Raw genomic sequence first — 17,263 nt, forward strand, 5'->3', positions numbered from 1 at the left:
AGAGTGAGGATTTATGACTGAGGATTGAGGATTGAGGATTGAGGATTGAGGATAGAGGATTGAAGATTGAGTATTGGGGATTGAATATTGAGGATTGAGGATTGAGGATTGAGAATGAGGGCTGAGGGTTGAGGATTGAGGTTTGAGTATAGAATCCTGAGAATTCAGGATATTCTATTGAGCATTGAGAATTTAGGATTGATGGTTGAGTATTGAGGATTGAGGATTGAGGATTGAGGATTGAGTATTGAAGATTGAGGATTGATGATTGAGGATTGAGGACTGAGTATTGAGGATTGACGCTTGAGGATTGAGTGTTGAGGATGTAGGATTGAAGAGAGAGGACTGAATGTTGAGGATTGAGTGTTGAGAATTGATGCTTGAGGTTTGAGATTTGATTATTGAATATTCTGGATTGAGTATTGAACCATCAGAATTCAGGATGTTCTATTGAGTATTGAGAATTGAGGATTGGTGGTTGAGTATTGAGGATTGATGGTTGAGGGTTGAGTGTTGAATATTGAGGATTGAGGATTGAGGATTGAGGATTGAGTATTGAAGATTGAGGATTGAGGATTGAGGATTGAGGATTGAAGATTGAGTATTGAGGGTAGAAGACTGACGATTGAGGATTGAGGATTGAAGATTGAGGATCGAGGATTGAGGATTGACGATTTAGTATTGATGATTGAAAATTGAGGATTGAAGATTGGGGATTGAGGATTGAGTATTGAGGTTTGAGGACTGAGGACTGAGGATTGTGGATTGAGGATTGAGGATTGAAGATCGAGGATTGAGGATTTAGTATTGAGGATTGAAGATAGAGGATTGAGAATTGAGGATTGAGGATTGAGTATTGAAGATTGAGGATTGGGTATTGAGGATTGAAGAATGAGGATTGAGGATTGAGGATTGTGAATGAGGTCTGAGGGTTGAGGATTGAGGTTTGAGTATAGAATCCTGAGAATTCAGGGTATTCTATTGAGCATTGAGAATTTAGGATTGATGGTTGAGTATTGAGGATTGAGGATTGAGGATTGATGATTGAGGATTGAAGATTGAGAATTGAGGATTGAAGGTTGAGGATTGAGGATTGAGGATTGAGGATTGACGATGAGGGCTGAGGGTTGAGGATTGAGGTTTGAGGACTGAGGACTGACGGTTGAGGATTGAGAATTGAGGATTGAGGATTGAGGATTGAAGATTGAGGTTTGGGTACTGAGGATTGAAGAATGAGGATTGAGGATTGAGGATTGAGGATTGAGGATTGAAGATTGAGTAATGAGGATTGAAGATTGACGATTGAGGATTAAGGATTGAGGATTGAGGATTGAACGTTGAGGACTGAGTGTTGAGGGTTGAGTGATGAGAATTGATGTTTGTGGATAGAGGTTTGAAGATTGCAGTTTGAGTATAGAGTATTGAAAGCTGTGAATTGAGGATATTCTATTGAGGATTGAGGATTGACAATTGATAGTTGAGGACTGAGGGCCGAAGATTGAGGACTCAGGATTGAGGATTCAGAATTGAGGTTTGAGGACTGAGGATTGAGTACTGAGAATTGAGGATTGAGGATTGAGGATTGAAGATTGAGAATTGAAGACTGAGTATTGAGGACTGAAGATTGACGATTGAGGATTAAGGATTGAGGATTGAGGATTGAGGATTGAAGATTCAGTATTGAGGATTGATGGTTGAGTATTGTGGATTGAGGATCTAGGATTGGAGGTTGATTATTGAGGATTGAAGATTGAGAATTCAGGATTGAGGATTGAGAATTGAGAATTGAGGATGAGGACTGAGGGTTGAGGATTGAGGATTGAGAAATGAGGATTGAGGGTTGAGGATTGAGGATTGAGGATTGAGGATTGAGGATTCAGTATTGACGATTGAGTATTGATCACTGAGGATTGAGGATTGAGTATTGAGGATTGAAGGTTGAATATAGAGGATTGAAGATTCAGGATTGAGGATTGAGTATTGAGAATGGAGGATGAGGGCTGAGGGCTGAGGATTGAGGTTTGAGGATTGCAGATTGAGTATTGAGGATTGAAGATTGAGGTTTGGGTACTGAGGATTGAAGAATGAGTATTGAGGATTGAGTATTGAGGATTGAGGATTGAGGATTGAAGATTGAGTATTGAGGATTGCAGATTGACGATTGAGGATTGAGGATTGAGGATTGAGGATTGAACGTTGAGGACTGAGTGTTGATGGTTGAGTGATGAGAATTGATGTTTGTGGATAGAGGTTTGAAGATTGCAGTCTGCGTATTGAGTATTGAAAGCTGTGAATTGAGGATATTCTATTGAGGACTGAGGATTGACAATTGATAGTTGAGGACTGAGGGCCGACGATTGAGGACACAGGATTGAGGATTCAGAATTGAGGTTTGAGGACTGAGGATTGAGGATTGAGGATTGAGTGTTGAGTATTGAAGATTGAGTATTGAGGGTTGAAGACTGACGATTGAGGATTGAGGATTGAGGATTGAGGATTGAGGATTGAGGATTGAGGATTGAGTATTGAGGATTGAAGATTGAGGATTGAGGATTGAGGATTGAGGATTGAGGATTGAATATTGAGGATTGGGGACTGAGTGTTGAGGGTTGAGAGGTGAGACTTGATGTTTGTGGATAGAGATTTGAAGATTGCAGATTGAGAATTAAGTATTGAAAACTGTGAATTGATGATATTCTATTGAGAACTGAGGATTGATGGTTGAGTATTGAGGATTGAAGATTGAGGATTGAAGAATGAGTATTGAAGATGGAGGATTGATGATTGAGGATTGAGGATTGAGGTATGAGGATTGAGTATTAAGTATTGAAGATTGAGGATTGATGATTGAGCATTGAGGATTGAGGATTGAGAATTGAGGATTGGTGGTTGAGTATTGAGGATTGATGGTTGAGGGTTGAGTGTTGAATATTGAGGATTGAGGATTGAGGATTGAGGATTGAGTATTGAAGATTGAGGATTGAGGATTGAGGATTGAGGAACGAGGATTGAGCATTGAGGATTGAGGACTGAGGATTGACGATTGAGTATTGAAGATTGAGGATTTATGACTGAGGATTGAGGATTGAGGATTGAGGATTGAGGATAGAGGATTGAAGATTGAGTATTGGGGATTGAATATTGAGGATTGAGGATTGAGGATTGAGAATGAGGGCTGAGGGTTGAGGATTGAGGTTTGAGTATAGAATCCTGAGAATTCAGGATATTCTATTGAGCATTGAGAATTTAGGATTGATGGTTGAGTATTGAGGATTGAGGATTGAGGATTGAGGATTGAGTATTGAAGATTGAGGATTGATGATTGAGGATCGAGGATTGAGTATTGAGGATTGACGCTTGAGGATTGAGAGTTGAGGATGTAGGATTGAAGAGAGAGGACTGAATGTTGAGGATTGAGTGTTGAGAATTGATGCTTAAGGTTTGAGATTTGATTATTGAATATTCTGGATTGAGTATTGAACCATCAGAATTCAGGATGTTCTATTGAGTATTGAGAATTGAGGATTGGTGGTTGAGTATTGAGGATTGATGGTTGAGGGTTGAGTGTTGAATATTGAGGATTGAGGATTGAGGATTGAGGATTGAGTATTGAAGATTGAGGATTGAGGATTGAGGATTGAGGATTGAAGATTGAGTATTGAGGATAGAAGACTGACGATTGAGGATTGAGGATTGAAGATTGAGGATCGAGGATTGAGGATTGACGATTTAGTATTGATGATTGAAAATTGACGATTGAGGACTTGGGATTGAGGATTGAGTATTGAGGTTTGAGGACTGAGGACTGAGGATTGTGGATTGAGGATTGAGGATTGAAGATCGAGGATTGAAGATTTAGTGTTGAGGATTGAAGATAGAGGATTGAGAATTGAGGATTGAGGATTGAGGATTGAGAATTGAGGATGAGGACTGAGGGTTGAGGATTGAGGATTGAGAAATGAGGATTGAGGGTTGAGGATTGAGGATTGAGGATTGAGGATTGAGGATTCAGTATTGACGATTGAGTATTGATCACTGAGGATTGAGGATTCAGTATTGAGGATTGAAGGTTGAATATAGAGGATTGAAGATTCAGGATTGAGGATTGAGTATTGAGAATGGAGGATGAGGGCTGAGGGCTGAGGATTGAGGTTTGAGGATTGCAGATTGAGTATTGAGGATTGAAGATTGAGGATTGAGGATTGGGGATTGAGGATTGAAGATTTAGGATTGAAGATTGAGTATTGAGGATTGAAGATTGAGGATTGAGTATTAAGTATTGAAGATTGAGGATTGATGATTGAGCATCGAGGATTGAGGATTGAGGATTGAGGATTGAGGATTGAGGATTGAAGATAGAGGATTGAAGATTGAGGATTGGGGATTGAGGAGTGACGATAGAGTATTTAGGATTGAGGATTGAGAATTGAGGATTGATGATTCAAGATTGAGTATTGAGGATTGTAGAATGAGGATTGAGGATTGAGGATTGAGGATCGAGTATTGAAGATTTAGTATTGAGCATTGAAGATAGGCGATTGAGAATTGAGGATTGAGGATTGAGGATTGAAGATTGAGGATTGGGTATTGAGGATTGAAGAATGAGGATTGAGGATTGAGGATTGACTGTTGTGGATTGAAGATTGAGTATTGAGGATAGAAGACTGACGATTGAGGATTGAGAATTGAGTATCGAGGATTGAGGATTGAAGATTTAGTATTGAGGATTGAAGATAGAGGGTTGAGAATTGAGGATTGAGGATTGAAGATTGAAGATTGAGGATTGGGTACTGAGGATTGAAGAATGAGGATTGAGGATTGAGGATTGAGGATTGAGTGTTGAGGATTGAAGATTGAGTATTGAGGATAGAAGACTGACGATTGAGGACTGAGAATTGAGTATTGAAGATTGAGGGTTGATGATTGAGGAATGAGGATTGAGGATTGAGGATTGAGGATTGAGTATTGAATATTGAGGATTGATAATTGAAAATTGAGGATTGAGGATTGGGGATTGAGGATTGAGGATTGAGGTTTGAGGACTGAGGACTGAGGATTGTGGATTGAGGATTGAGGATTGAAGATTCAGTATTGAGCATTGCAGATTGGGAATTGAGGATTGAGGATTGAACATTGAGGACTGAGTGTTGAGTGTTGAGTGATGAGAATTGATGTTTGTGGATAGAGGTTTGAAGATTGCAGATTGAGTATTGAGTATTGAAAACTTTGAATTGAGGATATTCTATTGAGGATTGAGAATTGACGACAGATTGATTAGGACTGAGGTCTGAAGATTGAGGATTCAGGACTGAGGATTCAGAATTGAGGTTTGAGGACTAAGGATTGAGGATTGAAGATTGAGTATTGAGGATTGAGGATTGAGTATTGAAGATCGAGGATTGAGGATTGAGGATGAGGGCTGACGGTTGAGGATTTATGTTTGAGGACTGAGGACTGTGGATAGAGTATTGAGAAATGAGGATTGAGGATTGAGGATTGAAGATTGAGTATTGGGTATTGAGGATTTAAGAATGAGGATTGAGGATTGAGGTTTGAGGATTGAGGATTGAAGATTGAGTATTGAGGATTGAAGACTGACGATTGAGGATTGAGGATTGAGGACTGAGGATTGACGCTTGAGGATTGAGGGTTGAGGATGTAGGATTGAAGAGAGAGGACTGAGTGTTGAGGATTGAGTGTTGAGAATTGATGCTTGAGGTTTGAGGTTTGATTATTGAATATTCTGGATTGAGTATTGAACCGTAAGAATTCAGGATGTTCTATTGAGTATTGAGAATTGAGGATTGATGGTTGAGTATTGAGGATTGATGGCTGAGTATTGAGGATTGATGGATAAGGGTTGAGTGTTGAATATTGAGGATTGAGGACTGAGGATTGAGGATTGATTATTGAGGATTGAAGATTGATTATTGATGATTGAAGATTGAGGACTGAGGATTGAGGGTTGAGGATTGAGGACGAGGACTGACGGTTGAGGATTGAGGTTTGAGCATTGAGGATTGATGATTGAGGACTGAGGCTTGAGGATTGACGACTGAGCATAGAGGATTGGAGATTGAGGACTGGCGATTGAGGATTGAAGATTGAGGATTAAGGACTGAGGATTGGGGATTGAAGATCTAGGATTGGAGATTGATTTTTGGGGATTGAAGGATGAGGATTGAGGATTGAGGATTGAGAACTGAGAATTGAGGATGTGGACTGAGGGTTGAGGATTGAGGCTTGAGGAACGAGGATTGAGGATTGAGGATTGAGGACTGAGGATTGACGATTGAGTACTGAAGATTGAGGATTTATGACTGAGGATTGAGGATTGAGGATTGAGGATTGAGGATAGAGGATTGAAGATTGCGTATTGGGGATTGAATATTGAGGATTGAGGATTGAGGATTGAGAATGAGGTCTGAGGGTTGAGGATTGAGGTTTGAGGACTGAGGGCTGACGGTTGAGGATTGAGAATTGAGGATTGAGGATTGAGGATTGAAGATTGAGGTTTGGGTACTGAGGATTGAAGAATGAGGATTGAGGATTGAACGTTGAGGACTGAGTGTTGAGGGTTGAGTGATGAGAATTGATGTTTGTGAATAGAGGTTTGAAGACTGCAGTTTGAGTATTGAGTATTGAAAGCTGTGAATTGAGGATTTTCTATTGAGGATTGAGGATTGACAATTGATAGTTGAGGACTGAGGGCCGAAGATTGAGGACTCAGGATTGAGGATTCAGAACTGAGGTTTGAGGACTGAGGATTGAGTACTGAGGATTGAGGATTGAGGATTGAGGATTGAAGATTGAGAATTGAAGATTGAGTATTGAGGACTGAAGATTGACGATTGAGGATTCAGGATTGAGTACTGAGGATTGAGCATTGAAGATTGAGGATTGGGTATTGAGGATTGACGATTGAGGATTGAGTATTGGGGATTGAAGATTCAGTATTGAGGATTGATGGCTGAGTATTGTGGATTGAGGATCTAGGATTGGAGATTGATTATTGAGGATTGAAGATTGAGAATTCAGGATTGAGGATTGAGAATTGAGAATTGAGGATGAGGACTGAGGGTTGAGGACTGAGGTTTGAGAAATGAGGATTGAGGATTGAGGATTGAGGATTGAGGATTGAGGATTGAGGATACAGTATTGACGATTGAGTATTGATCACTGAGGACTGAGGATTGAGTATAGAGGATTGAAGATTGAATATAGAGGATTGAAGATTCAGGATTGAGGATTGAGTAGTGAGGATGGAGGATGAGGGCTGAGGGATGAGGATTGAGGTTTGAGGATTGCAGATTGAGTATTGAGGATTCAAGATTGAGGATTCAGGATTGAGGATTGAGGATTGAGGATTGAGGATTGAGGATTTAGGATTGAAGGTTGAGTATTGAGGATTGAATATTGAGGATTGAGGATTGAGGATTGAGGATTGAGGATTGAGCATTGAAGATTGAGGAGTGGGGATTGAGGATTGACGATTGAGGATTGAGTATTGAGGATTGAAGGTTGAGGATTGAGGATTGAGGATTGAGGATTGACGATGAGGGCTGAGAGTTGAGGATTGTGGTTTGAGGACTGAGGACTGACGATTGAGGATTGAGAATTGGGGATTGAGGATTGAGGATTGAAGATTGAGGATTGGGTATTGAGGATTGAAGAATGAGGGTTGAGGATTGAGGATTGAAGATTGACGATTGAGGATTGAGGATTGAGGATTGAGGATTGAACGTTGAGGACTGAGTGTTGAGGGTTGAGTGATGAGAATTGATGTTTGTGGATAGAGGTTTGAAGATTGCAGTTTGAGTATTTAGTATTGAAAGCTGTGAGTTGAGGATATTCTATTGAGGATTGAGGATTGAGAATTGATTGTTGAGGACTGAGGGCGGAAGATTGAGGACTCAGGATTGAGGATTCAGAATTGAGGTTTGAGGACTGAGGATTGAGGATTGAGGATTGAGTGTTGAGTATTGAAGAGTGAGTATTGAGGGTTGAAGACTGACGATTGAGGATTGAGGATTGAGGATTGAGGATTGAGGATTGAAGATTGAGTATTGAGGATTGAAGATTGAGGATTGAGGATTGAGGGTTGAGGATTGAGGATTGAATATTGAGGATTGCGGACTGAGTGTTGAGGGTTGAGTGGTGAGAATTGATGTTTGTGGATAGAGATTTGAAGATTGCAGATTGAGTATTGAGTATTGAAAACTGTGAATTGATGATATTCTATTGAGAACTGAGGATTGATGGTTGAGTATTGAGGATTGAAGGTTGAGGATTGAAGAATGAGTATTGAAGATTGAGGATTGATGATTGAGGATTGAGGATTGAGGTTTGAGGATTGAGTATTAAGTATTGAAGATTGAGGATTGATGATTGAGGGTTGAGGATTGAGGATTGAAGATTGAGGATTGGGTATTGAGGATTGAAGAATGAGGATTGAGGATTGAGGATTGAGGATTGAGTGTTGTGGATTGAAGATTGAGTATTGAGGATAGAAGACTGACAATTGAGGATTGAGGATTGAGGATCGAGGATTGAGGATTGAAGATTTAGTATTGAGGATTGAAGATAGAGGGCTGAGAATTGAGGATTGAGTATGGAAGACTGAAGATTGAGGATTGGGTACTGAGGATTGAAGAATGAGGATTGAGGATTGAGGATTGAGGATTGAGTGTTGAGGATTGAAGATTGAGTATTGAGGATAGAAGACTGACTATTGAGGACTGAGAATTGAGTATTGAAGATTGAGGATTGATGATTGAGGAATGAGGATTGAGGATTGAGGATTGAGGATTGAGTATTGAAGATTGAGGATTGATGATTGAAAATTGAGGATTGAGGATTGGGGATTGAGGATTGAGGATTGAGGTTTGAGGACTGAGGACTGAGGATTGTGGATTGGGATTGAGGATTGAAGATTCAGTATTGAGGATTGAAGATTGGGAATTGAGGATTCAGGATTGAACACTGAGGACTGAGAGTTGAGTGTTGAGTGATGAGAACTGATGTTTGTGGATCGAGGTTTGAAGATTGCAGATTGAGTATTGAGTATTGAAAACTTTGAATTGAGGATATTCTATTGAGGATTGAGGATTGACAACAGATTGATTAGGACTGAGGTCTGAAGATTGAGGATTAAGGATTGAGGATTCAGAATTGACGCTTGAGGATTGAGGGTTGAGGATGTAGGATTGAAGAGAGAGGACTGAGTGTTGAGGATTGAGTGTTGAGAATTGATGCTTGAGGTTTGAGGTTTGATTATTGGATATTCTGGATTGAGTATTGAACCATAAGAATTCAGGATGTTCTATTGAGTATTGAGAATTGAGGATTGATGGTTGAGTATTGAGGATTGATGGTTGGGGGTTGAGGATTGAGGATTGAGTATTGAAGATTAAGTATTGATAACTGAGGATTGAGGATTGAGGATTGAGGTTTGAGGATTGAATATTGCAGATTGAATATTGAGGATTTAAGATTCAGGATTGAGGATTGACGATTGAGGATGGAGGATGAGGGCTGAGGGTTGAGGATTGAGGTTTCAGTATTGAATCCTGAGAATTCAGGATATTCTATTGAGTATCGAGAATTGAGGATTGATGGTTAGTATTGAGGACTGAGGATTGAGGATTGAGTGTTGAAGATTGAGGATTGATGATTGAAGATTGAGGATTGGGGATTGAGGATTGAGGAATGAGTATTGAAGATTGAGGATTGATGCTTGGGGGTTGAGGATTGAGGATTGAGTATTGAAGATTAAGTATTGATCACTGAGGATTGAGGATTGAGGATTGGCGATTGAGGATTGAGCATTGTGGTTTGAGGACTGAGGGCTGAGGATTGAGGATTGAGGATTGAGGATTGAGGATGAGGGCTGAGGGTTGAGGATTGAGGCTTGAGGTCTGAGGACTGAGGATTGAGGATTGAGAACTGAGGATTTAGGATTGAGGATTGAAGATTGAGGATTGGGTATTGAGGATTGAAGAATGAGGATTGAGGATTGAGGATTGAGGATTGAGGGTTGAAGGTTGAGGATTGGGTATTGAGGATTGAAGACTGAGGATTGAGGATTGAGGATTGAGGATTGAGGATTGAAGATTGAGTATAGAGGATTGAGCATTGAAGATTGAGGATTGGGGATTGAGGATTGACGATTGAGGATTGATTATTGAGGATTGAAGATTGAGTATTGATGATTGAAGATTGAGGATTGAGGATTGAGGGTTGAGGATTGAGGACGAGGACTGACGGTTGAGGGTTGAGGTTTGATGATTGAGGATTGAGGATTGAGGACTGAGGCTTGAGGATTGACGATTGAGCATAGAGGATTGAAGATTGAGGACTGGCGATTGAGGATTGAAGATTGAGGATTAAGGACTGAGGATTGGGGATTGAGGATCTAAGATTGGAGATTGATTTTTGGAGATTGAAGGTTGAGGATTGAGGATTGAGGATTGAGAATTGAGAATTGAGGATGTGGACTGAGGGTTGAGGATTGAGGTTTGAGGACCGAGGGTTGAGGATTGAGGATTGAGGACTGAGGATTGACGATTGAGTATTGAAGATTGAGGATTTATGACTGAGGATTGAGGATTGAGGATTGAGGATTGAGAATTGAGGATTGAAGATTGAGTATTGGGGACTGAATATTGAGGACTGAGGATTGAGGATTGAGAATGAGGGCTGAGGGTTGAGGATTGAGGTTAGAGGATTGAGGATTGAGGATTGAGGACTGAGGCTTGAGGATTGAGGATTGAGCATTGAGGATTGAAGATTGAATGTTGAGAATTGAACATTCAGGATTGAGGATTGGCGGTTGAGAATGGAGGATGAGGGCTGAGGGCTGAGGATTGAGGTTTCAGTATTGAATCCTGAGAATTCAGGATATTCTATTGAGTATCGAGAATTGAGGATTGATGGTTAGTATTGAGGATTGAGGATTGAGGATTGAGTGTTGAAGATAGAGGATTGATGATTGACGATTGAGGATTGAGGTTTGAGGATTGAGGATTGAGGATTGAGGACTGAGGCTTGAGGATTGAGGATGGAGCATTGAGGATTGAAGATTGAGGATTGGGTATTGAGGTTTGAAGAATGAGGATTGAGGATTGAGAATTGAGGATTGAGGTTTGAGGATCTAGGATTGGAGATTGATTATTGAGGATTGAAGATTGGGGATTGAGGATTGAGGATTGAGGATCTAGGATTGGAGATTGATTATTGAGGATGAAGATTGAGAATTGGGTATTGAGGTTTGAAGAATGAGGATTGAGGATTGAGGATTGATGATTGAGGATTGAGGATTGAGGATTGGGGATTGAGGATTGAGCATTGTGGTTTGAGGACTGAGGGCTGAGGATTGAGGATTGAGGATTGACGATTGAGGATGGAGGATGAGGGCTGAGGGTTGAGGATTGAGGTTTCAGTATTGAATCCTGAGAATTCAGGGTATTCTATTGAGTATCGAGAATTGAGGATTGTTGGTTAGTATTGAGGATTGAGGATTGAGGATTGAGTGTTGAAGATTGAGGATTGATGATTGAAGATTGAGGATTGGGGATAGAGGATTGAGGAATGACATTGAAGATTGAGGATTGAGGATTGAGGATTGAGGATTGAGGATTGAGTGTTGAGGATTGAAGATTGTGTATTGAGGATAGAAAACTGACGATTGAGAATTGAGAATTGAGTATTGAAGATTGAGGATTGATGATTGAGGAATGAGGATTGAAGATTGAGGATTGAGGATTGTGTATTGAAGATTCAGTATTGAAGATTGAAGATTGGGAATTGAGGATTGAGGATTGAACATTGAGGACAGAGTGTTGAGTGTTGAGTGATGAGAATTGATTTTTGTGGATAGAGGTTTGAAGATTGCAGATTGAGTATTGAGGTTTGAAAACTTTGAATTGAGGATATTATATTGAGGATTGAGGATTGACAACAGATTGTTGAGGACTGAGGTCTGAAGATTGAGGATTCAGTATTGAGGATTCAGAATTGAGGTTTGAGGACCTAGGATTGAGGATCGAAGATTGAGTATTGAGGATTGAGGATTGAGGATTGAAGATCGAGGATTGAGGATTGAGGATGGGGGCTGACGGTTGAGGATTGAGGTTTGAGGACTGAGGACTGAGGATAGAGCATTGAGAAATGAGGATTGAGGATTGAGGATTGAAGATTGAGTATTGGGTATTGAGGATTGAAGAATGAGGATTGAGGACTGAGGTTTGAGGATTGAGGATTGCAGATTGAGTATTGAGGATTGAAGATTGAGGATTGAGGATTGAGGATTGAAGATTGAGGATTGAGGATTGAGGATTGAGGATTGAGGGTTGAAGATTGAGTATTGAGGATTGAAGATTGAGGATTCAGGATTGAGTACTGAGGATTGAGGATTCAGGATTGAGGATTGAAGATTGAGAATTGAAGATTGAGTATTCAGGACTGAAGATTGACGATTGAGGATTAAGGATTGAGGATTGAGGATTGAGGATTGAAGATTCAGTATTGAGGATTGATGGTTGAGTATTGTGGATTGAGGATCCAGGGTTGGAGGTTGATTATTGAGGATTGAAGATTGAGAATTCAGGATTGAGGGTTGAGAATTGAGAATTGAGGATGAGGACTGAGGGTTGAGGATTGAGGATTGAGAAATGAGGATTGAGGATTGAGGATTGAGGATTGAGGATTGAGGATTGAGGATTCAGTATTGACGATTGAGTATTGATCACTGAGGATTGAGGATTGAGTATTGAGGATTGAATATTGAATGTAGAGGATTGAAGATTCAGGATTGAGGATTGAGTATTGAGGATGGAGGATGAGGGCTAAGGGCTGAGGATTGAGGTTTGAGGATTGCAGATTGAGTATTGAGGATTGAAGATTGAGAATTCAGGATTGAGGATTGAGGATTGAGGATTGAGGATTGAGGATTCAGGATTGAAGATTGAGTATTGAGGATTGAAGATTGAGGATTGAGGATTGAGGATTGAGGATTGAGGATTGAGGATTGAGCATTGAAGATTAAGGATTGGGGATTGAGGATTGACGATTGAGGATTGAGTATTGAGGATTGAAATATGAGTATTGAGGATTGAGGATTGAGGATTTAAGATTGAAGATTGAGGATTGAGGATGGGGTCTGACAGTTGAGAATTGAGGTTTGAGGACTGAGGACTGAGGATAGAGCATTGAGAAATGAGGATTGAGAATTGAGGATTGAAGATTGAGTATTGGGTATTGAGGATTCAAGAATGAGGATTGAGGATTGAGGATTGAGGATTGAGGATAGAAGATTGAGTATTGAGGATTGAAGACTGACGATTGAGGATTGAGGATTGAGGACTGGGGATTGAGGATTGAGGATTGAGGGTTGAGAATTGATGATTGAGGATTGAAGATTGAGTATTGAGTATTGAATGTTGAGGATTGAGGATTGAGGATTGAGGATTGACGATGAGGGCTGAGGGTTGAGGATTGAGGTTTGAGGACTGAGGACTGACGATTGAGGATTGAGAATTGAGTATTGAGGATTGAGGATTGAAGATTGAGGTTTGGGTACTGAGGATTGAAGAATGAGGATTGAGGATTGAGGATTGAGGATTGAGGATTGAGGATTGAGGATTGAACGTTGAGGACTGAGTGTTGAGGGTTGAGTGATGAGAATTGATGTTTGTGGATAGAGGTTTGAAGATTGCAGTTTGAGTATTGAGTATTGAAAGCTGTGAATTGAGGATTTTCTATTGAGGATTGAGGATTGACAATTGATAGTTGAGGACTGAGGGCCGAAGATTGAGGACACAGGATTGAGGATTCAGAATTGGGGCTTGAGGACTGAGGATTGAGGATTGAGGTTTGAGTGTTGAGTATTGAAGATTGAGTATTGAGGGTTGAAGACTGACGATTGAGGATTGAGGATTGAGGATTGAGGATTGAGGATTGAGGATTGAAGATTGAGTATTGAGGATTGAAGATTGAGGACTGAGGTTTGAGGATTGAGGATTGCAGATTGAGTATTGAGGATTGAAGATTGAGGATTGAGGATTGAGGATTGAAGATTGAGGATTGAGGATTGAGGATTGAGGATTGAGGGTTGAAGATTGAGTATTGAGGATTGAGGATTGAAGATTGAGGTTTGGGTACTGAGGACTGAGGACTGAGGATTGAGGATTGAGAATTGAGGATTTAGGATTGAGGATTGAAGATTGAGAATTGGGTATTGGGGATTGAAGAATCAGGATTGAGGGTTGAGGATTGAGGACGAGGACTGACGGTTGAGGATTGAGGTTTGAGGACTGAGGCTTGAGGATTGACGATTGAGCATAGAGGATTGAAGATTCAGGACTGGCGATTGAGGATTGAAGATTGAGGATTAAGGACTGAGGATTGGGGATTGAAGATCTAGGATTGGAGATTGATTTTTGGGGATTGAAGGTTCAGGATTGAGGATTGAGGATTGAGAATTGAGAATTGAGGATGTGGACTGTGGGTTGGGGATTGAGGCTTGAGGAACGAGGATTGAGGATTGAGGATTGAGGACTGAGGATTGACGATTGAGTATTGAAGATTGAGGATTTATGACTGAGGATTGAGGATTGAGGATTGAGGATTGAGGATTGAGGATAGAGGATTGAAGATTGAGTATTGGGGACTGAATATTGAGGATTGAGGATTGAGGATTGAGAATGAGGGCTGAGGGTTGAGGATAGAGGTTTGAGTATAGAATCCTGAGAATTCAGGATATTCTATTGAGCATTGAGAATTTAGAATTGATGGTTGAGTATTGAGGATTGATGATTGAGGATTGAGGATTGAGTATTGAAGATTGAGGATTGATGATTGAGGATTGAGGATTGAGTATTGAGGAATGACGCTCGAGGATTGAGTGTTGAGGATGTAGGATTGAAGAGAGAGGACTGAATGTTGAGGATTGAGTGTTGAGGATTGATGCTTTAGGTTTGGGATTTGATTATTGAATATTCTGGATTGAGAATTGACCCATCAGAATTCAGGATGTTCTATTGAGTATTGAGAATTGAGGATTGGTGGTTGAGTATTGAGGATTGATGGTTGAGGGTTGAGTGTTGAATATTGAGGATTGAGGATTGAAGATTGAGAATTGGGTATTGAGGATTGAAGAATCAGGATTGAGGGTTGAGGATTGAGGACGAGGACTGACGGTTGAGGATTGAGGTTTGAGGATTGAGGATTGAGGATTGAGGACTGAGGCTTGAGGATTGACGATTGAGCATAGAGGATTGAAGATTCAGGACTGGCGATTGAGGATTGAAGATTGAGGATTAAGGACTGAGGATTGGGGATTGAAGATCTAGGATTGGAGATTGATTTTTGGGGATTGAAGGTTGAGGATTGAGGATTGAGGATTGAAAATTGAGAATTGAGGATGTGGACTGTGGGTTGAGGATTGAGGCTTGAGGAACGAGGATTGAGGATTGAGGATTGAAGACTGAGGATTGACGATTGAGTATTGAAGATTGAGGATTTATGACTGAGGATTGAGGATTGAGGATTGAGGATTGAGGATTGAGGATAGAGGATTGAAGATTGAGTATTGGGGACTGAATATTGAGGATTGAGGATTGAGGATTGAGAATGAGGGCTGAGGGTTGAGGATAGAGGTTTGAGTATAGAATCCTGAGAATTCAGGATATTCTATTGAGCATTGAGAATTTAGGATTGATGGTTGAGTATTGAGGATTGATGATTGAGGATTGAGGATTGAGTATTGAAGATTGAGGAATGATGATTGAGGATTGAGGATTGAGTATTGAGGAATGACGCTCGAGGATTGAGTGTTGAGGATGTAGGATTGAAGAGAGAGGACTGAATGTTGAGGATTGAGTGTTGAGGATTGATGCTTTAGGTTTGGGATTTGATTATTGAATATTCTGGATTGAGAATTGACCCATCAGAATTCAGGATGTTCTACTGAGTATTGAGAATTGAGGATTGGTGGTTGAGTATTGAGGATTGATGGTTGAGGGTTGAGTGTTGAATATTGAAGATTCAGTATTGAGGATTGAAGATTGGGAATTGAGGATTGAGGATTGAACATTGAGAACTGAGTGTTGAGTGTTGAGTGATGAGAATTGATTTTTGTGGATAGTGGTTTGAAGATTGCAGATTGAGTATTGAGTATTGAAAACTTTGAATTGAGGATATTCTATTGAGGATTGATGATTGACAACAGATTGTTGAGGACTGAGGTCTGAAGAGTGAGGATTCAGTATTGAGGATTCAGAATTGAGGTTTGAGGACTAAGGATTGAGGATCGAAGATTGAGTATTGAGGATTGAGGATTGAGGATTGAAGATCGAGGATTGAGGATTGAGGATGGGGGCTGACGGTTGAGGATTGAGGTTTGAGGACTGAGGACTGAGGATAGAGCATTGAGAAATGAGGATTGCGGATTGAGGATTGAAGATTGAGTATTGGTTATTGAGGATTGAAGAATGAGGATTGAGGACTGAGGTTTGAGGATTGAGGATTGCAGATTGAGTATTGAGGATTGAAGATTGAGGATTGAGGATTGAGGATTGAAGATTGAGGATTGAGGATTGAGGATTGAGGATTGAGGGTTGAAGATTGAGTATTGAGGATTGAAGATTGAGGATTCAGGATTGAGTACTGAGGATTGAGCATTGAAGATTGAGGATTGGGTATTGAGGATTGACGATTGAGGATTGAGTATTGGGGATTGAAGATTCAGTATTGAGGATTGATGGTTGAGTATTGTGGATTGAGGATCTAGGATTGGAGATTGATTATTGAGGATTGAAGATTGAGAATTCAGGATTGAGGATTGAGAATTGAGAATTGAGGATGAGGACTGAGGGTTGAGGATTGAGGTTTGAGAAATGAGGATTGAGGATTGAGGATTGAGGATTGAGGATTGAGGATTGAGGATACAGTATTGACGATTGAGTATTGATCACTGAGGACTGAGGATTGAGTATTGAGGATTGAAGATTGAATATAGAGGATTGAAGATTCAGGATTGAGGATTGAGTATTGAGGATGGAGGATGAGGGCTGAGGGATGAGGATTGAGGTTTGAGGATTGCAGATTGAGTATTGAGGATTCAAGATTGAGGATTCAGGATTGAGGATTGAGGATTGAGGATTGAGGATTGAGGATTTAGGATTGAAGGTTGAGTATTGAGGATTGAAGATTGAGGATTGAGGATTGAGGATTGAGGATTGAGGATTGAGCATTGAAGATTGAG

This window comes from Calliopsis andreniformis, unplaced genomic scaffold, assembly GCF_051401765.1.
Source record: "Calliopsis andreniformis isolate RMS-2024a unplaced genomic scaffold, iyCalAndr_principal scaffold0053, whole genome shotgun sequence".
NCBI classification, from domain to species: Eukaryota; Metazoa; Arthropoda; class Insecta; order Hymenoptera; family Andrenidae; genus Calliopsis; species Calliopsis andreniformis.